Source organism: Pseudophryne corroboree, chromosome 2, assembly GCF_028390025.1.
Source record: "Pseudophryne corroboree isolate aPseCor3 chromosome 2, aPseCor3.hap2, whole genome shotgun sequence".
Lineage (NCBI taxonomy): Eukaryota > Metazoa > Chordata > Amphibia > Anura > Myobatrachidae > Pseudophryne > Pseudophryne corroboree.
In genome coordinates, this window is record NC_086445.1 from 326,292,801 (window position 1) to 326,317,666 (window position 24,866).

The following is a 24,866-nucleotide window of genomic DNA, read 5'->3' on the forward strand; positions in this document are numbered from 1 at the left end:
ATCCGCACTGATCAAGTGTGAATCGATGCACCGTCTATCTATCTATCTATCTATCTATCTATCTATCTATCTATCTATCTATCTATCTATCTATCTATCCATCCATCCATCCATCCATCCATCCATCCATCCATCCATCTATCTATCTATCCTATATACATAACTCAGTATATGGGTAGCACATCCAGTTTTACATTTATACTGCACCTGGTGCCTCTCCTGCATGAGGAGTGTGCCAATGCACCTTCCTCATGGAATGTCCATGAGGAAGATGCATTGGCACCATAACGATATCAACGGATGGTCACAGGATGTAACTGTATTGGATATACAATGGATTGCTGACTGCTGATAAGTATAATGAAATTGTGGCACTTTATAGCAGTTTTTACTATTTTTTATGGTTATTATGGTGATTTAATTAACCGTATATTCATCTGGTGTGCTGATCCTCCATTTTAATACGACAACCTGCCATGGTGTGTAGTTTTGCATGGTCGTTTTTCTATGTATAATTTGACCAGCACCCAGCTATCATTGTCCCTGATGTGTGCAATTCCACAAGTGTGTGTGTGTGTATATATGTATATATATATATATATATATATATATATATATATAGAGTCCCAATACAGAAGACAGCGGCACTCAGGGATTTAAGAAATGCAAAGTTGTAATCAAAAGTACAAGAAAGCCGACGTTTCGGGGCTCACCCGCCCCTTTGTCAAGGTGTGTAACAATAAAAGCAAGTAGAAACATACCTTATATTAAGGAGAAGCCCGCCAGTGCTCGTGCGTGGACCGGAGTCGCGGCTTCCCGCTGTACTTCCGGTCCCATTGAGATGACCTCACTCCGGCTGCGTCTCTTGGTTGCCAGAGCAACCCTGACGCTCCTTTGTGTGCCGGACCGTGCTGTGAAATAAAAAACAACGTGAAAACTATGTGTCCTCCTTAACTACAGATCCCTCCACCGTAACACTAATTAAAGACACTTTTCATGTCACCTATAAGGCAATCCGGTTTGTGTATGTATATAATCGTCCGTGCTTACTTTGATGTTAGTTCCACGGGAAATTAACTGTGATGGCCTTTTAATGAGGACCGGGTTGTGTGTTGACTGCAAAGCTCTAAACTGGACACTAATCCCCTGGTAATGGGTATGCAGAGTGTGTACACCCCAACCTGTGTGTACCATCCTGCTGCACCCCCTGTGTGGTGTATGTGGTTTGTCTGTGAAACATGTCTGCGCTGACCACATATACTGTGGTACAGTCACTATGTAGCCCTCTGTGACTAACGGCTGCAGGAAAAAATATAATCACCTGTGTGTTCAACAACGTGAAAAAACGAAAAACTCAAAGTAGAACGGTGACATGGGCCGGCCCTGTAGCCGCCCTGAGCAAAAAAATTATTAGTGAACGTACAGCTACTATAAGCCGCACCTACTGTATGAAAATCAGAAGGTCTATGCAGGGATGTTTGCTGGGGGGTGACTAAAGGGCCTCTCTGACATGGTCAAACATTAAGTGTCCCCAAATACAGGTGTGTAAGTAAGCTATATAAAGTGTCGGGGGTTTATGCCCAGTCAGTGGGAGCTACTATAGAGAGCAGGGCAAAGTATACACAAAGTCACCACCTAAAAAGGTACAGGTGACCGATTAACCGGTTGTCATTAGAGATTTATGAAAAGTGTCATGACAGCAATATGGTTAGAAATTGGACAGTGGTCTAGTATGGCATATGCCAATTAATACTTCTAGACAATATCCAGTGCCATACTGGACAGATGCAGGATAGCTCAATAGCCCCAACAGTCGATCAGAGTAGAAAAGCTCACGAAGTTCTGGGGCCCGATGGCATGATTCCAATAATGTTGTAAACTTGAAGGGGCCAATCATCATTTATAAGGAACTAGATGTAGACTTGCTTTATAAGAAGACGTTCCATGAGAATTTCTCATTAAGTCCTCCCGGACTAACCGTGCCCAACACGTGGATCCATTTAGATTCCACCTGTAGGAGCTTACGGTCGCGGTCGCCCCCTCTGGGATTTTTGGGTACATGGTCAATTATCTGATGTTTCATATCTCTGAGGGAGTGGCCCATAGATGCATAGTGGCGTGCCACCGGTTGGTCTGATGCTTTGCCCGACAGTGCCTGTTTGATTGCCGTCCTGTGCAGAGCCATCCTTTCCCACATTGTCCTTATTGATTTCCCTACATAGACTAACCCACAAGGACATGTGAGTAGATAAACTATGTGTGTCATTGTGCACGACACCACATGTCTAATGTAGTACTTCCTTTCGTTGTGGGGATGTTTGAATGACGCTCCTGCTATCATACTGGTACATGTCGTGCATCCAAGGCACTTGTAGCACCCTGGTGCTCTGGTCAAAAATGAGGACGCTTTTTTCTCTACCTCCCCTTGGAACCCTGTGATGTCTGTGTGGACGATAATATCTTTGATATTTTTACCCCTAGAAAAGCACAACATGGGTCTTTTACCCTTCATTGATGGGAGAGACTTATCAGTAGAGATAATTGGCCATAACGCCCTCGTTGCTCTTTGGACAATCGGGCTGGCGGTGCTGAAGGTGTTTACAAAAGGGATCACTGCCTTGGTGGGTTTAAGGGTAGGTCTCAAGAGTGTATCCCTGGGAATCAACATGACTTCTGCCTTCTGTTGCTGTAATTCGCGTGGGTCATATCCCCTTTGTTCAAATTTTCTCACCATCAGATCCAACTCTTGGCCCAGAAGGGAATGATCGCTGATGATTCTAGAGGCCCTTATCATTTGCGACCTAGGGAGGCCATCCTTAAGTGGCTTAGGGTGGTGACTATTGGCACGTAATAGTACATTTTTGTCTGTCGGCTTAGAAAAAAGACTGGTCGACAGTCTGCCTTCTGTGAGAGTCACTTTGACATCCAGGTAATTCAAGGTCTCCCCACTGGTATGGTACGTATATTTAATGGTAGACTGTCTGTTGTTAGTGTCCGTCATCAGACATTGAAAGGCCTCCCGGCCCCCAGACCATAACAGGAACAGATCGTCTATGTATCTGGTAAACATAAGTATATGTTGTGCCACTGCCTTGTTGTCAAAGAAGACTGACTGCTCTTCCTGTAACATAAAAATGTTAGCGAATGATGGGGAGACATTGCTCCCCATCGCACACCCCATTTTTTGGCGGTAGAATTTGCTGTTGAAAAGGAAGAAGTTCTTCTCCAGGGTCATGGTTAGGAGTTCCATGAAGAGAACCAAGTGGATATCTTCCATTTTTTCCGCAATTAGGAAACTCCTCATAGCTCGTAAGCCCGCCTCATGGGGGATGCTCGTATAAAGGCTATTAACGTCGATGACGCACAGAAAGGTGTCAAGCGGCACCGTCCCCACTTCATTAATCCGTGCTAGAAAACTGGTGGTATCTTTAATGAAGTTGCGATGTTTCAAGATGAGGGGTTGCAGAATGCCGTCGAGGAAGATTGAAATCGGCTGAAAGATGGAGTCTCTGGCCGCTATTATCGGCCTACCCAGTGGTGCGCTGGCGTTTTTGTGCATCTTGGGTACTGAAAATAGAATGGGGACCAAAGGATGATCCTGCTTGAGTGCTTCACATAATTTGGCAGAAATTTGACCCTCAGATTTAGCTTGGTCAAGTAGTTGAAAAAGTTCCTGTTGGTATCTAGCCGACGGATCCTGCGTCAACTCCTCGTATGTGTCCACTACTCCTAGTTGACTGTCTATTTCCTTGATGTAATCAGAGAGATTTAGGACAACTAGGCCTCCCCCCTTGTCCGTGGGATGGAACACAACGTCCCGATATGATCCCAGTTGTTTAAGAGCAGCCCGTTCAGTCCTGGACAGGTTTTGATGTATATTATCTGTGGCAGCTGTATATTTAAGTACTGAGTCATTCATTAGTCTACTGAAAGACTGTATGGACGGGTTGGTAGAGAGTGGGTCAAAGGTTGATTTGTGTCGAGTGCTGTAAAATTTCTCATGGGGGGGATTCATGGTGGTGTCCACACTCCCTTCCGGATTAGTCTTCTGGAAGAATTCTTGTAATCTCAATTTACGTGAAAAACGGTGTAGCTCCACCTGCCATTTTAGATCGTTGAAGGGATTGGTGGGGACGAAAGAAAGACCCTTTTCTAGGACTTTGAGTTCAACCTCTGAAAAGGATCTGCTAGAAAGGTTGTATACTAGCGATTCTTGTTGGCAGGCCGTCCTCTTAATTCGCGTGCACTGCCCGCCCCGGTGGGTGGGCGTCCCCCTCTTCTTCCTTTTCCTTTTGGAGTTCCCACCGGTGTCCCTAAAGGGACAGATGAACTGCATGTGGGATCCTCTGGGTCCTGGGAGGCATTCTCGCTGTCACTATTAGAAGTGCCTGTGGTTTGAAACCGCATCTCTCTCCGTCTCCTCCAACTGTGTTTGTGTCTGGAGTTATAGGTGGTACTCTGACCCCCTTCACCTCCCATCAGCCATCTGTACACTTTATTCAGATCATAGTCCTCCTTTACAATTTGATGTTTATTGCGTTTGAATTTAATGAGGTCCTTTCTGTAATCCTCACATTGCTTCTGTAGTTTGTGAAGCCACTCTTGGTTGGCCTCAGCATGTAAGACGGTTTTGTGTTCGGTTTCAAGTTTGGAGACTTTCTCTCTAGTTGCTTTCAATTACCGGCCTGACTCTTCTACCACCAACAGGATGAGGTCGAGGCTACACTTATTTAGAATGCCCACCCATTTCCTACAGAACTCCGGGTTATACCGGCCGATGGTGGGGACATTCTTCACTCTAAATCCCCGAGGTATTAATTTCTCACGGTGGTACTCGGATAGTGATATCCCATGGAGCAAATGGTCGCATTCGCGGCGCTTGAGCTTGAGGAGCTGGTGGTATATGTCTCTATGCCACCCGTTCTCTCGGTCACTCCCAATTTTTCTTTAAAGCGTAGGCGTTCTGCATCATCATCAGTAAAACTGAAGGATTCTCCTAGGGCTGATTGCATGCCCCTGCATCCTGGGACGTCATCTGGGTGTGCTGAAGTGGGTGTGGAATCCATAATTAATGAAGGTGTGTTGAAGTAACTGGAACAGTGTGTCAAGTGACAATAATGCTGGTGACTGGAAAAATCCACCTCTGTAAGGGGTATACCTTTAACTGAAAGAGACCATCTTGTGCTGGCGGTGCCTTGCCCCCGGCTGAGCAGCTGGAAAACCAGGCCTGCTCAAATGGGATAGAGAAGGTATGGGCCGGCACTCTTCCCAAATGCTTGAGATTACCCCGGTGCCTTCTAGTGGAAAATTTTGCACTAGAGATTTATGAAAAGTGTCATGACAGCAATATGGTTAGAAATTGGACAGTGGTCTAGTATGGCATATGCCAATTAATACTTCTAGACAATATCCAGTGCCATACTGGACAGATGCAGGATAGCTCAATAGCCCCAACAGTCGATCAGAGTAGAAAAGCTCACGAAGTTCTGGGGCCCGATGGCATGATTCCAATAATGTTGTAAACTTGAAGGGGCCAATCATCATTTATAAGGAACTAGATGTAGACTTGCTTTATAAGAAGATGTTCCATGAGAATTTCTCATTAAACGTTGGCTTTCTTGTACTTTTGAATACAACTTTGCATTTCTTAAATCCCTGAGTGCCGCTGTCTTCTGTATTGGGACTCTGCAAAATTTTCCACTAGAAGGCACCGGGGAAATCTCAAGCATTTGGGAAGAGTGCCGGCCCATACCTTCTATATATATATATATATATATATATATATATATATATCCAAGCAAATCCTGCACTCTTATCTCATCAAATCCAACATGGCGGGTGCTCCCAATGGACCATTGTCTGGTCCACTCAAAATAGCAGCAGTTCCACGGAGTGGAGGATGCACTCTCACAAATAGAGATCAGTCCACTGAACTTGAAATCAATTGTTTATTGTTGTCATCAAGAGCCTTATAGTCGACGTTTCGGATCAACCGCAAACCTTTTTCAAGACCGGCAACACATCAGGTCAACATACTTCTTAAATTCCAAAAATGTGTAATATATCTAAGAAAGAACAAAAGCATGTATATTGCGTACGTTGCCTCCCATGCCACTTAGCGAACATTCTGTCAAACAAGAGATGGAATACCCATCACCAAAGTACTATAGGTGAAATGTATGGATACACACCCAAATCAGTGCTGCTTATCTCTGCCATTAAGTCACCAAGGGATCAATTACAAACTATCAAACTCACTTGGCATCATCAAAACCAGCTGTGAAAAGGGAGAACTACACAAGAGGACAATGCCCGGCTTTCCAGGTAATTATTCATGGACTCTAATAGGTAGATAATCAATACCTGCGGTCCCAACGCATAAACTAATAAACTCTGAAACAATTTTTTATATAAGACATATAGCTGCACTAGCAGCGCTCTCTGAGGCATACCTGCAGATCCAGGTGTATGTAATTTGATACAGCAGCCAGGACAGTCAGGCGAAACATAGGGATCTAAATAGATCTATATAATTAAAAGTACTATTCAATACCAGTTCAATGATATAATAGTGTACAACAAAACCTCAATTAGGAAAATACTCACAGGGCGCCTGACTCAATCCTTTTTTCCCTGGGCTGTATTCCTACTTACTACAGTGTCTCCCTATTTAAGGTTCCCAGACCGGAAGTGGCTGGAAGTGCCCGATGTAACCATAATAAGGGGCTCAACAAATTAATCAATTATTTATATGTCAAAACAGGATTTAACTATCAGCTCCTGGTTAGAGCAACTGGCGCTACACCAGCGACCTCAGTGATCCAACCGCCGCAGTGCACATTCTTCCTCGTCTGCCACCGCCGGACAAGAAGTACATACGTTCCACCAGACCGTAAGTCTGCGTGTTTGCGTTCCACACATTGAAGTTAACGCTGAGGCTTCCACAGAGTGGAAGAAAGCGTTATGTAATGGAATTTAATCAATAAAGTTTAATCACATCACCGAGAGCTGGGAGGCGGCACTACAAGGACCATATTACAATGCTTGGGCCCTGTATAAATAAACACAGTATAAACCATATAATGAGACAAAACATAAATACAAAAATACAGATAGACAATATACACATGTGTGCCATATGGTATCTCAACAGAAATACCCTGTACATTTATAAACTTTATAACCTAAACACAATCAACAAAATTTAGATAATATAAAATTATTAAAAAAGATAAAATCTCATTATAATTTATGTTTAGTGACAGAATTAAATGACACATTTAAATTATCAGTAAAAACGTGAAATAGATTATATTTCCGTCGTAAAACTGCTATGACTATAATTGCATGAAAAACAAGTCTCTCTTTAATAAGATGTTAAATTCCAAATGTGTGGCTTGACCACAAGCAGGTAATTGCAGATCAGTTAGTTAACCTCACATCTGCTTCAGGTAAAGTACTGGAAAAAATCACAGCAGAGAGACAAAGCACATTGAAGTGTAAACTATAATTAGCTGCATAATCTCCATATTAAGTCTATAATTATATCAGATCTTCCAAAATAGCAATTTATCTTAAAACTGAATTCGTTATGAGATATGCTTTTAGCCTTACTTCATTACACTGTATTCCATAGAATTAGGTTCTTCCTGTAAAAAAAAAATAATAAAAAAAAATGGAGGAAATTATCTGTCATTATTCACTGTGGCCCAAATGTATTAATCCTTAACAAGATATAAATCTGAGACACATAAGGAGTGATAAATGACCAGCCAATCAGCTTCCTAGCTGCCATGTAATAGGCTGTGTTTGAAAAATTACAGGAGCTGGTTTGCTGGTCATTTATCACTCCTTATGCGTCTCAACTTTATCTCTAGTTAAGGCTTAATAAATTTTGGCCTGTGATTGGCTAGGAAATTCCATTCCATTAATTGAAGACAAGTTTAAAGTAGAATGTATTCGATTTGGAATATTTTCGATGTCTCCAGTAAACTTGTGAACCAAAGTAGAATGTAAAGTTTTTAAGTGACAGTTCAAAAGAAAAGGCTCATTTTTAATTTGTTTCAATTAAATAGAGAACAGCTAGAATTGGAGGACTTTTATTTTTTAATCCAATCATAATATGCACCATGCATCTTAATAAAAATGAGGTTTATTAAGCAATAACATCATATACTATATTTAACTGTAGAGCACTTATGCACTATTATATGCAATGATAATGGTTCCTGTAGCATCACAACCAGGCCCGTTATTGGGTGCATTGGGGGGCTACAAGGTGGGAACTTGATCCAAGCCTCAGGTTGGACTGCAGAGTCCAGCCCTGGTTCTGACCACTACCATCTTCCCTGCCTGTGCCATAGCAGTGAACACTGCAGGTCGCAGGCATGAAGAGGGAGTCCTGATATCTTGACTATGTGTGAAGAGGATCCTGTCGGAATTCCAGCACCAGAATAACGACACTGGAATCCTGACACTATTCAGAATGCCAACACTGGCATCCCAAATAGGGTCTCCAGCCTGGCGCCAGAATCTCAACAGCCAGGGTCCCAAACGCTAATCCATCACCATGGCGGAGAGGTATGCTGCAGGGAGCGGGTGTTTAGGTTTAGGCTGCAGGGGGAGGGTTAGGGTTATGTTCCCCCCGGGTGGGTTAGGTTTATGCTGAGGGGAGGGGGTTTGGTTTAGGCACCCCCTAGGGAGGGTAAGGGTTAGGCTTGGGAGGGGGGGAGTTAGGGTTAGGCTGCGGGAAGGAGGGCTTAGTTTAAGGCACCACCGGGAAGGGTTAGGCTGTGGGTGGGGGGGGGATAGGTTTAGGCTCTGGATAGGGTGCGTTAGGTAAACTTATCCCTGTCGGGATTCTAACTATCGGAATGCCACAGTCGATAATCTGACCACCGGCGTCCCGACTATCGGCAAATCAATCCAAACCCATGTGAAGAGGAGCAGCAAAAGACAGAGAACGTAAGTGCTGGCTGGTGCTGGAGTCAAAGCAAAACAGGTGGAGTGGGTTTGTGTGATGGAGGGGAGGGGACGCTTAGGGTTAGGCACTTTGTGGAGGTTTACAGTTAGGTTTAGAGCTTGGAAGGGGGCAGTTACCATTAGGCACCAAAGGGAGGGTTAGGCACTAAGGGGCAGATGTATTAAGCCTGGAGAAGGCATAAAGAAGTGATAAAGCGATGATAAGTGCAAGGTGATAATACACCAGCCATTCAGCTCCAATATGAAAATTGACAGTTATGAGCTGATTGGCTGGTGCGTTATCACCTTGCTCTTATAACCGCTTTATCACTTCTTTATGCCTTCTCCAGGCTTAATACATCTTCCCCTAAGGGGAAGAGTTTGGTTTGGGATTTCAGTTAAAAGTAACAACAAAAAAATGTGTTGACCCTTTGAATGTTGACCTTTTGATGCTGTCGACATAAGTTTATGTCAATCATTTAACTGCTGACCTTTGACCCTGTCAACATTTTGACCCTGTTGACCTCTTGGCTCTCTGTCTACTGTCAATCTTTTAATCCACACCCATGGCACCTAGCATGGGATTGGTGAATGTTCCAATATAATTATGATACTTGTGGCGACTGGCATAAACTCAGTTGGCAGCACAACTTAGTATGCTAATCAGAATCAGCCCTGCATGTGCAACAGAGTATAAGGTGGCACCATTTCACCCATAATGGATATCAGCGGACCAGGCGAGTAGAATATGCAATTTAGGTGTGATGTTTTGTATATATTTTTGCACAATTCCGCTGGTGCCTATTGCAGACCTCATTGGTTATATCCTAATAGGAGATATCTACAAAAACAACTGGGTTTCTGTGAGAGGAAGGACTGTATATGGGCTAACGAAGTTAGGATTTGGAAACCCTATTTGCTTATTATAACAATTTCCTGAGGGAACAATGTTTTTACTAATAAGTTCTTATGAGAACTGTTTCACCAAGTCATCAAAATGGAACATGATCTGATTTTAATTTATCTTGAATGATCTGAAAGCAAGGCAATATGCATACTGTCTTCAATCATGTGTCTAATAACAGGTTTGAGACTGTTTAATAAATAGGTCCACTTACTTCCTTCCATCTGGAAGACCAGCTGCTGTAAGTATTAACATACACCTGGCATGTACCTCATTTATTAAATATCAGAAACAGAATGTGTAACAGTTGGGGAAGATTATAGAACTTTTAGATCTTTACTGTTGCAATAAGTATTGCAATCTGGATATTTTATGAATGATGATCCAACGTATCTCTTATGAGATTATTCCTGTTGTTTATTTGTGATTAATTATTATTAAAAAAATTAATTTGCCTTTTCACTTTCAAAGACTAAAGCAAATAAAATAAAATGTTAGCAAAACCATAGTTTAGAACATTTAGAAATGAAAACAGGAAGGAAAAACTCAGGTACAGTTGCTGAAACGTCAGTACTTAGATCTATCTGTAATTAGTAATTACAGCCTAGTGACCGCTCCGAGCCTTGCAAGTGAATGCTCAGTGTGTGTGTCAACTTAAGGAAACTTTATTATTTGTAATCTTCACGTATAAGTAACATCATTCAGATTCATATTTGTAGATCGCAACTTCGATTTAGTATTCCCCCTTAATGACTGCTATACCATTTTAAGGGAAAATAACTATAACACCTTTATACAGTATATCTAATTTTTAGTGCAAAAAATGTATTCCAAGAGTTTCAATTATAGGTTGCAGTATATTTTACGAGGGAAGAAAGAAATGGCACAGCAGAGAAAGAAATATATTTTACAGCTAGTCATATTTAAATTAAAATGCACACGCACAGTGCCAGACATTTCTTACCAATCTGTCACTGAAAACAATAGAATGCATTATTAGACTATCTATCTATCTATCTATCTATCTATCTATCTATCTATCTATTGTTTAACTTAACTTTAAAGCCCTGAAAAATTCAACAACACACATTTTGTTTTCAACACAATACTTTTTATTGACAACTGTTTGGCTCTTACAATACATTTTCAAATTCATAATTAATTATTTGTCGCAGAGTATTTTTTTTGTTGGATAAAATCTGAAAAAATCTACTTGCATAAATATTAAACTTCTGTCAAGTGGAATCTCTAAGTTTACACAGACAAAATAAATATATTTAACTAACAACTGGCTTTAAGTTAGTTTCTACCCCCTAATTCATATCACTTTGATCATACTGTGAGTCTAACGGAAAGTTCTGAAAATGAATACCAAAGATCATTCTAAGAAACTGAAAAATTAAGTTATAGACATTCACAGGTGAGGAAAAGACTACAAAATAATATTCAAGTGCTTGGTTATCCCACAGTTGGATCAGTTGTGAGGAAAGGGAAGCTGCATCATACCTCCCAGTTACTGCCTAGACAAGACCATACCTCAGTACTCAAAGGGGGTCATTCAGACCTGGACACAGTACGTGCCTTGTGGCCGCATCCTTCCAGGGCAAATCGATGCGTCCTTAGCATTGTTAGGCGGCACCACACATACTGAACGGCCTTGCCCTGTGCTGGGCGGCCCCCAGCACGTGAGGAGATGGATACAAATCTTGCTGCAGATGCAACAATCTCAATTCATCTCTGAATGAGGTCAAAAGTCAGAGCAAGAATGAGACTTGGGAGAGAAGCCAAAGACAAGCCAACTGTCAATTAGAAGGTGCTTCATATGTTAGTGGCTGAGACTGGCGTAAAGGTGCAACAATCAAACATATCAAGACCAGCAAAACCATGTTGCACTGCAGGTGATGCAGAACATGTGCAGAGAAAGATTTGGATATCATTGGGGTGTGTCTAAACTGAACTCTAAATTGCAGGGTCAAAATAAAGCTGTCCAGCATTTGGGGGCTACAGAAGCAACCACTATTTACCCTGCAAACAAAAACAGTAAATGTATTTGCACCCCTTGCGTTGCAGTTTGTTTGTTGCAGATGCAAAGGGGGCAACTCAGAGTTGATCGCAGCAGCAAATTTGTTAGCAGTTGGACAAAACCATGTGCACTGCAGGGGGGGGGGCATATATAACATATTCAGAGAGAGTTAGATGTGGGTGGGGTGTGTTCAAACTGAAATCTAAATCGCAGTGTAAAAATAGAGCAGCCAGTATTTACCCTGCGCAGAAACAAAATAACCCACCCAAATATAATTCTCTCTGCAAATGTTATATCTGCCACACCTGCAGTGCACATGGACCCTCATTCCGAGTTGATTGCAGCGCTGCAAAAAGTTGCTAGTAAGCAATCAGATAGTCGCCACCAATGGGGGAGTGTATTTTCACTTTGCAAGTGTGCAAATGCTTTTGCAGCCGAGTGGTACAAAAAAGTTTTTAGCAGTTTCTGAGTAGCTCTAGACTTACTCAGCCGCTGCGCTCACTTCAGTCTTTTTGGTCCCGGAATTGACGTCAGACACCAGCCCTGCAAATGCTTGGACACGCCTGCTTTTTCCCAAACACTCCCAGAAAACGGTCAGTTGACACCCATAAACGCCCTCTTTCTGTCAATCACCTTGCGATTAGCTGTGTGAATGGATTCTTCGTTAAATCCATCGCTCAGCACCGATCCTCTTTGTACCCGTACAACGCGCCTGCGCATTGCGGTGCATATGCATGAGCAGTTTTGCCAAGTTTTAACCTGACCGCAGTGCTGCAAAAAGTTGCTAGCGAGCGATCAACTCGGAATGAGGCCTAGTGTTTTTCCCAACTGCTAACAAATTTGCTGCTGTGATTAACTCTGAATTACCCCCAAACAGAGGCGTAACTAGGGTTTTCGGAGCCCAGGGCAAGATGAAGAGTGGCGCCCCCCCCCCCAAAAAAAAACCACACACAAAAAGAAGTATGTGCGCGTGCCTTCCAGAAGGGGTGTGGCCACTGAAAATGGTGCGTGCCAACATGACTATCACCCCCTGTGTCACCTCTCAGCACACTATCACCTACCCCTTGTGTCATCTCTCAGCACACCTTCAATTTTTGCACAGTACGCATGCAGACAGTGCCGTTTCTTGCGGCGGGCGAGCCGTGCAACCGCACGGGGCGCCCGCCGCGGCACTTCTTCAGCACTAAATCCCCCCCTCCCCTCTCCTCCCGAGTGCCCAGCTCGGGGGGCGGGGTTTCGCGGAATGACGCGTTTGCGTCGTGACGTCACGACGCAATCGGGTCATTCCGCGAAACCCCGCCCCCCGAGCTGGGCGCTCGGGAGGAGGGAGAAGGGGGAGCCAAGCCGGCCGGCGCCGCGCAGACGAGGGAGAGGCGGCTGAAGAGCGGGAAGAACCGCTTCAAATGTAAGTCAACCCCTCTCCCTCTCTCTCCCTCCCTCCCTCCCTCCCTCCCCCCTCACCACCACCACCTGCCGTACTGTGTAAATTGGGGACACCTGTCTTCGAAATGTGTAAAATGGGGACACTTGCCTGCCGTAATGTGTAAAATGGGGACGCAGTCTGCCGGAATGTGTAAATTGGGGACACTTGCTTGCCGTGATGTGTAAAATGGGGACATGTGCCTGCCACAATGTGTAAAATGGGGGCACTTTCCTGCCGCAATGTGTAAAAAGGGGCACTTTCCTGCCGTACTGTGTAAAATGGGGAAACTTGCCTGCCGTACTGTGTAAAATGGGGACACTTGCCTGCCGCAATGTGTAAAATGGGGACACTTGCCTGCCGTACTGTGTAAAATGGGGGCACGTGCCTGCCACAATGTGTAAAATGGGGACATTTTCCTGCCGCAATGTGTAAAATGGGGACACTTGCCTGCCGTGCTGTGTAAAATGCGGTCGCGTGCCTGCTGTAATGTGTAAAATGAGGCCTTTTTTTTTTAATCCTGTGGTGGCCGTGATGATGAGATCAGATGAGGCCACGCCCATCTTAAAGCTATGGCCATTTTAACGAGGCCATGCCCCCTTGACGGGAGCGCGCGCGCGCCTTCGGCGCGTGCATAGTTTTCCTCTTTATATCTATGGGGGGGGGGGGCGCGCATTTTTAAATCTCGCACTGGGAGCCAAATTGGCTAGAAACGGCTCTACATGCAGAGTCCCTTTTTTACACAGTGCCAGATACACAATTGCTCAACAGTGCCAGATACACAGTGCCCCACAGTGCCAGATACACAGTGCCCCACAGTATCAGATCCACAGTGACAGATACAGCGTAGTAACTTACCCCAACATACTTGCTGCTTTTATTGCAACAAAAGGATATTTCATTTTTTTTCTTTCAAAAGTCTGCATACAAATATTGAATTGTGAGTTTGACAATTTATTTCAACTCCGCTGCTAATGTTTTTTTCACCATTGTACTAAGGCCATTTTATGACATTATTTATCACTAGTCACATTCCAACATCAATACCACTGAATTTTTTATGCAGTACTCACACAAATCATACCTTTTTGTGCAGGCCAGTATTGCAGATGGAAAGCTACTTTTTCCCGTATTGTTGGGTGATATATTTAGTGATCAACAGCCAATAGCTGCTGAGGAAGCAACATAATTTGGGTAAATCAAAACAGGGCACCGTCCCAAGAAGAGGATGGGAGAGATACCAGAAGAAAATACTACTTTCTGGTATCACACTTTGTACAATACAGTATGTATAGAAAATGTTAAAATATAACTTTTATTCAAACTTAGGTAAAATATATAAGACTATTGATCCCAACCAAAATCTTCATTTATCTAGTATTACCCAAAATTCCTGGGGAGTACCGCAAACCCTAAGTTACATGGGGAGCAGTATGAGTTACCGGCGCATGGGATCCTGACACTCAAAATACAGACACCGGGATCCCAATTTATATGAAGCCGACAGGAGTAAGTGAAGGGTGTTCTTCCCTCTCCCTCTCCCCAACCCCCTAACCCTTCCTTCCTGCAGCCTAACCCTAACCTCCCCCCATAGTTTCCTAACCCTAACCTCCCCCGTAGGTGCCTAAACCTAACTCCCTGTCCCTGCTGCCTAAACCTACCCCCCCTCCCCACAGCCTAACCCTAACCCCTCCCCACAGCATAACCCTAAAACCCTAACCCCCCCCCACCCGCGCAACCTAAACCCAACACCCCCCCCCCCAGCTTACTGGGATTGTATATCCATTCTGGATGCTAGTGTCGGCATCCAGAATAGGGTCGGTATTCGGTACTTTGACTGATGGTATACCGACAGCCAGGATCCTGACTGCTTCCCATTACATGTATGGGACACTCTGCTGTTACTTCTTGTAATAATTGGTCTTAGCATCATTCTCTTACCCTCCAAGTCTGGTGTGGAATTACCTCGATAACATCGGGGAATCTCTAAATTAGAGAAGCAACATAATTTCAAAGATGAGACTTCCCTCTGTCATATATGAGTGACCCCACATTTAAGTTTAATTGTGGGCATGATAGTGCATGATTGAGTGGACTCTCCTCTTTCAAACTACTGTTTGGCATTATGTGAATAGGGGACAGTACTGTGTGACCTAATGCGAATGAAGTGCCCTACTGTGTGGCATAATATGAACAAGGGGCACTACCATAGCTATACAGAGTGCAAGGGTGCCATTGCTATGGGGCCCAGAGGATTAGGGGTCTGTCTCTGGTGTCCGTCTCCCAAGTCATATATTGCTCACTCACTCACCAGTGCTCTTATAAGTTGTGGTCTCTGTATTTCTTTCTCAATAAAGCTCCACATTGACATGATCCATCTCCCAAACTCCTGGTTTACCCCCTCACAGGCACAGCTGAGCTACAATGTGGCAATTTGTGAACCAGAGTACTACAATGTGACAGAATATGAACTGAACTTGGGGAATTGTGTGGTATAATGTGATCTAGGATACTACTATAGAATGTTAATTGAAATAGGGAACTACTATGAGGCATACAATTAACTTAGCTACTACTATGCAGTGTAAAATGAACTAGGGCACTATTGTGAATCCTAACATGAACTAGGGCACTACTATGGGGTATACAAAAAACAACCTCTGTGGAGAGAGGTATCTCTCTAGGACCACTTGGACACTGGCACTTGAGAATGTTGCCATGGGGTTCCAAAGTTCAGAGCTACATCCCTGGGCACTACTGTGTGACATAATGTGAATAAGAGGCACTACTATGTGACATAATGTGAATAAGAGGCACTACTACAGTATGTGATATAATGTGAATAAGAGGCACTACTACAGTATGTGATATAATGTGAATAAGGAACACTACTGTGTAAATAAATGGTTCTACTGTGGCACAATTTGAATAATATCTATCTACTTTTTAAGTGCCAAAATCTATTTTATAATCATTTTAAATTATTATACAGTTTGATGCTTTCTGAAAGGGAGCCACAATATAAATAAACTGATATGATTGTTTTATTTCCAATAATTCACATGAATATATTTTAGCAAAACGAATAAAAAATGACAATGAACAAAGCATTCTATCTGTTGATCCTTGGGTTGTATAATGTGCTCTAATGCTTTTTGTGGCCCTTGGACTTTCAGTAAATATCCATATGATCTATGACACCATCAAAAGTGATAGACACTAGGAACTATCTTTAATAGTAAAAAAAACAAACGCTGGAATGCTATTAGTAACCTTCCTCCTGTACAGTTCAAATAACCTTCGTACCTCTATGTCTGTCTGTTGTTCCCCAGTTTTGTTCTATTACTGTTCCTCAGTTTTGTTCTATTACTGGTGTTCTAATTGTAAAGCGCAACAGAATATGCTGTGTTATATAAGAAACTGTTGATAAATAAATAAATAATACATAAATAAATAAATAACTGTGACGGCAAATCATTGTGCTGCATTATTAGTAATGTTGTACCATTGCCAGTGATGGGTTGGGTTTGATTTGCCGGTGATTAGGATGGCGGCAGTCAGAATACACTCCGCGGCATCATTACATCCCAGCCCCCTAACCCTAACACCCCCTCCCCACAACCTAACCCTCCCTCGCAGCCTAAACCTAACCCTCTGCGGTGGTGACTAAACCTAATCCCCCTCCCCGCAACCTAAACCTAACTCTCCCCGCATGCAGCCTAACCCTAACCTCCCCCTTTCCCCTGCGGCTTACCTGTCCTGAGTCCCGCTGGCTTGTTGTTCGGCATTCTGGCTATCGGGATTCCGGCGCTGGGATGGTTAATCTATTCTGGATGCTGGTTTTGGCATTCTGAATAGTGTTGGGATTCTGCCGGCAGTGTTCTGACAGATGGTATCCCAACAGTCGTGATCCTGACCGGATCCCCCACTGACAACCAAAAGCAATCCTTAAATGGCAAGACCAGGAAACAAGTTGCACAAGGGAGGGAAGAGTTGGAGAGGTAATCTGCCTGTGTAATGTAAGCTTGGTCACTGTATCATCATGGTAGTCTAGGGACAGAGAGAGGAAAGAATTTGGTTGGTTCCGTGCACAGTAGTTACACTCTCCTGCTGGAATGGACTTTTCTTAAATTTGACAATACTGTGTGCAGGTAAGCAAGGTATTCACCTTACCTAACTTCACTAAAAACAATGATTTTTCTTTTTTTTAAATGGTGCAGATTTATCCTTATAATCTCTGCTTACATTCCATAAAATATTCAAATCACAGGCACCAGAACTTCCACATGTTTAGCTTTGTGTACGAAAACCACATTTTTGGCAATGAAAATCTACATATTTTACCACAGAAGTTTCTTTACAGAACTGCCCATGCCATTTTCTGCATATAACCTAGTGCTTCCTAAAAATTCATATGGAGTAAGGAATAACGGTTGCGGTATAATAGATAGACAGTGTCTAGTTAGACAGTCAATAGATAGACACCATATGTTAGACAGACATTAGGTCAACAGGGTCAAAAGGTCGACAGGGTCAAAAGGTCGACATGAAAAATGTAGACAGTACAAAAGGTCGACAGGGTCAAAAGGTTGACATGAAAATGGTCGACATAGAATAGGTAGACACCAAGTTTTTAGCATTTTTGTGGTTTGTGTGGATAGTTTTGTCATCTGGGACCTCCAATTGTAGAAAGGCATACCCTTACGGGGCTCGCTTCGCTTGCCACGCTTCAGGCTCGGTGGCTTGCTGCACTCGCCACAAGGTTTATAACCAACTCTATGCCAACATGCAGGGCCGGTGCAAGGATTCTCGGCACCCTAGGCAAAACTTCTGCCTACTGCCGCCCCCCCCCCCCCTCACACTACCCACACCCACCCGCCCCGCAGGTAAATGTGTGGCAGTGGCTTCTTAGAAGTTCCACAGCTGTCAAAAAGAGACCGTCCCCTAAAAAAAAACTATGTAAAAAAAAAGTTTACTGACACAGATTCCGCTGACACAAACACACTGACACAGATAGACTACCACTACTTACTGATACAGACATCACTTGTTGGCACATACATACCTACTGACAGACACCCCCTAAATGACATAGACACTAGTTACTGGCAGATACCTCTACTGACACAGATGCCCCTTACTGACAAATACCCCTGACATAGACACCAGTTATTGGCACATACATACCCAGACATACCTTACTGACACAGATACTTACTGACATATACCCTTTACTGACACACACACTACTTCAGATATACAGTACACCCCTTACTGACGCCACTTACTGGCATGTACATAGACACCCCTTGCTGACAAAGATACAACTTACTGACACACACTACACAGACACCACTTACCGACACAAACACACTACTTACTGACACACACACAGCACTTACTGACACAAACACACACACCACTTACTGACACAAATGCACATACTACACAGAAACCACTTACTGACACACACAAACACCACTTACTGACATAAATGTCACAAGACACCACTTACTGACACACACAAACACACACACACACACACACACACACACACACACACACACACACCACTTACTGACACATTTACCACATAGGTGAGACTAAGCGCTGTGTTAGTGTAGTGATGAATAAATAAATGAAAAAATTATGATATAATATAAATGAAAAGAATGAACAAAATAGAAAAAATATGGTGGTAAATAATGATGATAAAAAATAATAATATTAAAAAAATGATGAAAAAAATTGTGGCTTGCGGCAATGAATAGGAAAAAAGAGGAGTGTGCAGTGGGTGCAGCAGGAGAAGAAAGGAGAAAGATTGGAAAGAGGACACTAGGAATAATTTAAAAAATAAAAAATAAATAAATAATAAAATATAAAAACAATGGTCTAGTGGCCCGATGTTTACAGGCTCTTCTACGTGATTTGATTTGGTGTGGAGCTGGTTAGAGAAAATTATAGTCCCGCTTTGAACGCTTGGTGGACACTGTCCCTGGCTTACCCTAAGTCAGGTCCCGCTCTGTGCGCTATGCGCTGTGACCTGAAGTTCGGGTCTCGGCTTCCGGTGATGGCAGACGCTGGCGGCGGTGCTTTCTCCTTCTCTTGTGTCTGCTCCCACGCTGTATCCAATGCATTTCGAGCGGGACCTGACAAAAGGTAAGCCCTTTTTTCCTATTCATTGCCGCAAGCCACAATTTTTTTTCATCATTTTTTTATTATTATTAGTTTTTATTATTATTATTATTATTATTATTATTATTTATCATTATTATTTACCACCATATTTTTTCTATTTTGTTCTTTCTTTTCATTTATATTATATCATAATTTTTTCATATATTTATTCATCACTGTGCCAGACATACACTAACACAGCGCTTAATCTCGCCTCCAAAAACGGATTCCCTGATCTATAAATTGAGCAGCTCACATCAAGCACAGCAAACTATTATCATTTACCACAGACACCATTTACTGACACACACACACACACACACACACACACACACACACACACACACACACACACACACACACACACATCCTACATAGACACCACTTACTGACACACACACCCTACATAGACATCACTTACTGACACACCCTACATAGACACCACTTACTGACAAGAATACAGACACCACTTACTGACACACAGACACCACTTACTTACACAAACACCACTTACTGACACAAATGCACACAGACACCACTTACTGACACAAACTCACTAAACAGACACCACTTACTGACACAAACTCACTAAACAGACACCACTTACTGACACAAACTCACTAAACAGACACCACTTACTGACACAAACTCACTAAACAGACAGACACCACTTACTGATACAAGGGTAACCCCAGGGTGTGCGCTGCTTCTCGCAGATGTCCGCCCGCTCTGCCATCCACGGACCCGGCTGTCATCTTCTCAGTGCAGCCTCCTCCTCCATGCCCTGGTGTTGGTCCTTTGGCAGGCGGGGGCCAGGTTCTCTGGGACACTCCGACACTGACGTATATCGCAGCGGAGCGGGGACAGGAAGGAGCCGGTAACAAGATGCAGAGGGAGCAGGAGGCAGCGGGTACCAATCGTGAGCGGGAGTCCAATTGCGGGGGGAAGGGGGGGAGCTTGTGACAACATGCAGTAGGGCAGGAGCCAATCGCGGGATTGCGTGAAGGCGGGGGGGGGGGGGGTAACATTCGGCTATACAATCACGGGGGGGGGGGGGGCGTGGATTACATTCGGGGGAGCCCAATCACAGGGACGGGGGAAGTAGCCAACATCCAACATGACGTGGGAGCCAATCGCGAGTTGAGCTGCCAGCTGGTAATTTCTTCAGTGTGCTGTGCCGCCCTCCAGTGGTCGCCGCCCATAGGCAGCTGCCTAAAGCTGCCTAGTGGTAGCGCCGGCCCTGCCGACATGGATAGAGAAGGTATGAAATATTCCGAAGACATGTTAAATGTAAAAAAAATAATTTGTCTATCTTTTTTATGTCGACTTTTTTTACTGTCTACCTTTTTCATGTCGACCTTTTGACCCTGTCGACCTAATGTCTGTCTAACATATAGTGTCTATCTATTGACTGTCTAACTAGACACTGTCTATCTATCAACCGCATATCAGGAATAACTGCTACATACATTAAATAAAGATAGAGAGGAAATGAGTGATAGATATATATATATATATATATATATATATATATGTATATATATATATATATATATATATATATAAATATATATATGTATATATATATATATATATATATATATATACATACATACAGAGGGAGGGAGGGAGAGAAATGCATTGACAGAGACATACAGGAGAACCTACGTGATTCTGGAGAGTTTGGCACTAAATATAAAGTGGTAATTAGTCAGAAGGCGAAACCTACCTTACAACTGATGCACTTTAAATTTAGGCATGAACTCACCAAACTCACCCTGCTTCCTTTATCTCGGAACCTATTATATAAGCCCTCCAGAGTTTGCCAGGGTATGTGAAATAAATGTAAAATCAAGTTTACCCACAATGGACCAGGGTATCCAAGAAATCCATTGGATTTGAGGTTATTTTATCGTGTGTGTGTGTCCCCACCCATTATTATTAATCCAGAATGGCTAACCTTTTTACATGTGCTATCCAGCTTAGGGGCTGATGACCTCTATAGCAGTCTGAGCTTTACTGGGATTCCACAGCAACTGTATATTTTCTCGATCTTGCTTTTCCTAAACTCTACTGTGGTTTAACTCACTGCTCATGACTCCTCTTTGCAATTTATTACAGAGTCATTAGTTAATTAGTAAAATATGATAAGCGGTAAAGAAGAGCTATGAACAATAGAGGTGATTGGTGTTATTCTACATATCTGCAGTTACAACCATTTACTAAGAAGTGGATACAAGTTATAGTAACCTGAAAATGCTCGTTTTTCTTTTATTGCATATCAAGTTAACTTTCCAACTTATGGTAATTACAAAATAATTATTGCAATTGGCTGAACAAAAAAAACAGATAATGATAATTGTGTGTATAAGACATAGCAAAGACATTGACTCAGTTTATAAGTCCCCAACTTATATTCCGGAGCTGGAAAATTTAGAATGTTGTCCACTCAATCATAAACTGGGCATGGCTTCATCCATAACAACTTGACAGCACAATTTCTGCTTCTATTTATCTGTAGTCGTTCTTCGCAGCTCAATGAACCAGAAGACACCCTGAATAACACATATGATATTTTTTTCAACTCTTTCTCAAACAGAGCCTGTTGTGACTGGTGTGAAATAAAGAATAAAATCGCCATGTGATACATTAAGAATCTTCTTAAGAAAATGTTTACATACTAGTACAAAGCTAACATTTTCATTTAAATCAGCTGAAATATATTTAAAATAAGTTTGGAAGTCTTGCTTATCTTGACAAAGTTATCGCTAAATGATGCATTTGTATAAATAATCATATTTTGTCATCCTGAAACAAAAATGGAACATACAGTATAAGGACACTCTAGACTAACAGAAATGAGAATTAGTTGCATACTAAGGAGATCAGAGGGGAAATTGATGTAGCCATGGATAGAGATAAAGTGTACATAGGGTCGGACTGGTCCACAGGGGTACAGGCAGGCTCGGCTCTACCATTAGGCAGCTTTAGGCGGCTGCCTAGTGGCGCCGGCTCCTGGAGGGCGCCACTAAATTCATCTAGCAAAATACTGAAGGATGAATCTGTGTGTGGCCTCCTCCTTACACTGCGCTGGCTGCTGCTGCGGGTCTAATCAGGTGCAGCTGTCGCTATCAGGCTGTACCACAGAGTGCCTCAGCGCTTCCTCCATGCTAACAAGTGTAACATCAAGTCATGTGGAAGCACATAGGAAGCAGATGTAACTATGGCTCCATAGGGGTGCCCCCACGGGGTCAGTAATTAACTTACACATAATAACACAATAAGGAGCATACAAATATATCTATATATGTATATAATACTGTACGTATGTATACACATACAATTAAATATCCCACCAGACCCCATATATACAGATGCAGGATAGATAGATAGATAGATAGATAGATAGATAGATAGATAGATAGATAGATAGATAATTATCCCAGCACTCAGCAAAAAAAATTTAATTGGCCTCAGTGTCTTATACAATTGCCAACATGCCAGCTAGCATGTATACATAGGCAGAAAGAACGGTCATCACTCAAGGATTTGAAAGTAAAAGTTCTGTATATTGTGAACAAAGTCACGAAAATTATTTTTTTCACTGTAAAGTCCATGAGTGTTGTTTCTTCTTTCTGATTATGTATAATAATGCAATATACCCTAGTCCACCTAGTGGCCACCTGCATCTCCCCTCCGAAAGGTGGGGGGTTTGTAGGTTAGGGGGCGCTAGCATGGAGATTTGCCTAGGGTGCATAGAGACCTTGCACCGGCCCTGGGTACAGGGGAAACCCCAGGTGCGCCCCACTGTCTGAGGGCCCACCTCCTTACATTATATTGACTATGGTGTATATTCTACAGTACTGTTATTAATTTGGTACTTTATCATGCATGCACCAGCAGTATTTACTATATATATTTAACAAGGGTCCCAGAAAATGCACTCCATAATGGTTAGCCCCTCTGGAGACCCCACTAAGCATGGGCCCCTACTACTGCATTTCTCCGGTGGGCCATTCATACCCCAGTCCGACAGTGAGTGTACACAAAGCAATCAATCAGCTTCTGTCATTTCTCTAGCATATTCTTTGAAATATCAGAAGCTGAAGGTTGCTTTGACCAACTACTCCACTCTCTCTAAGGGGCAGATGTATTAAGCCTGGAAAAGTAATAAAGCAGTGATAAGTGCAAGGTGATAACACACCAGCTAATCAGATCTAGTATGTAAATTGACAGGAGCTGACTGGCTGGTGCTTTATTACCTTGCACTTATCACTGCTTTATCACTTCTTCAGACTTATTTATTATAATAATAATAATAATAATAATAATAATAATATGAATAATTTTATTTATATAGCGCTCTTTCTCCAATAGGACTCAAGGTGCTTAACAGATACACAGCATAATATAGTACAGAAAATAATGAAGTCCATTTTCATAAAATACAGAAGCATGAAGATACTACAAGGGACATTATGGAAATGCTTGAGTAAACAGAAAAGTCTTGAGTCTACTTTTGAAGGATTCTATAGTTGGGGCCTCTCGCACTGTGCAGGGAAGTGAGTTCCATAGAGTCGGAGCCGCATGACTAAAAGCTCGACCCCCAGATGAATTACGGGAGATTCTAGGTACTGCTAAAAGTCATTCATCTACAGATCGCAGTAATCGAGTGGGGCAGTATGGGGTCAGCAGCTGCTTCAGGTACCTTGGGCCCTGGTCATGTAATGCTTTGAAACTCAGTAAGCCAATCTTGAAGATGATTCGCCATCTTACAGGCAGCCAGTGAAGGGAGTAGAGGATGGGTGTTATGCGGCTAGAACGGGGCTGGTTGGTTAACAGCCTGGCAGCTGTGTTTTGCACCAGCTGTAAGCATTGCAATTCTTTTGCTGGGAGACCAAGGCAGATGGCATTACAGTAGTCTAATTGAGATAATACAAATGCATGTATGACTTTTGGCAGATCATCTGAGGGAATTAAGTACTTGATTCTGGCTATGTTCCTCAGGTGAAAGAATGAGGATTTGATTGTGGCTGAAATCTGATGTTTAAGTGTCAAGCCACCATCCAGGACAACGCCAAGATTCCGCACACGATCACTGGTCTGTAATTCTGAATCCCAGAGTGTAAGTCCAGTTGGTTGGCTATGCTGCAGTCTTGTCCTTTGATGTTGCGGTCGTATCATAAGGACCTCTGTTTTATTCGGTTCAGTCGCAGCCAACTAGCGCTCATCCATTCCTGTAGCTCAGCCAGACAGCCATTTAGGGTTGCTATTGGGTTATCAGTGCCCAGAGCAAAGGACAAGTACAGTTGTGTATCATCTGCATAGCAGTGGTAGACCAGGCCATGGTGCCTGATTATTTCACCCAATGGGAGCATGTA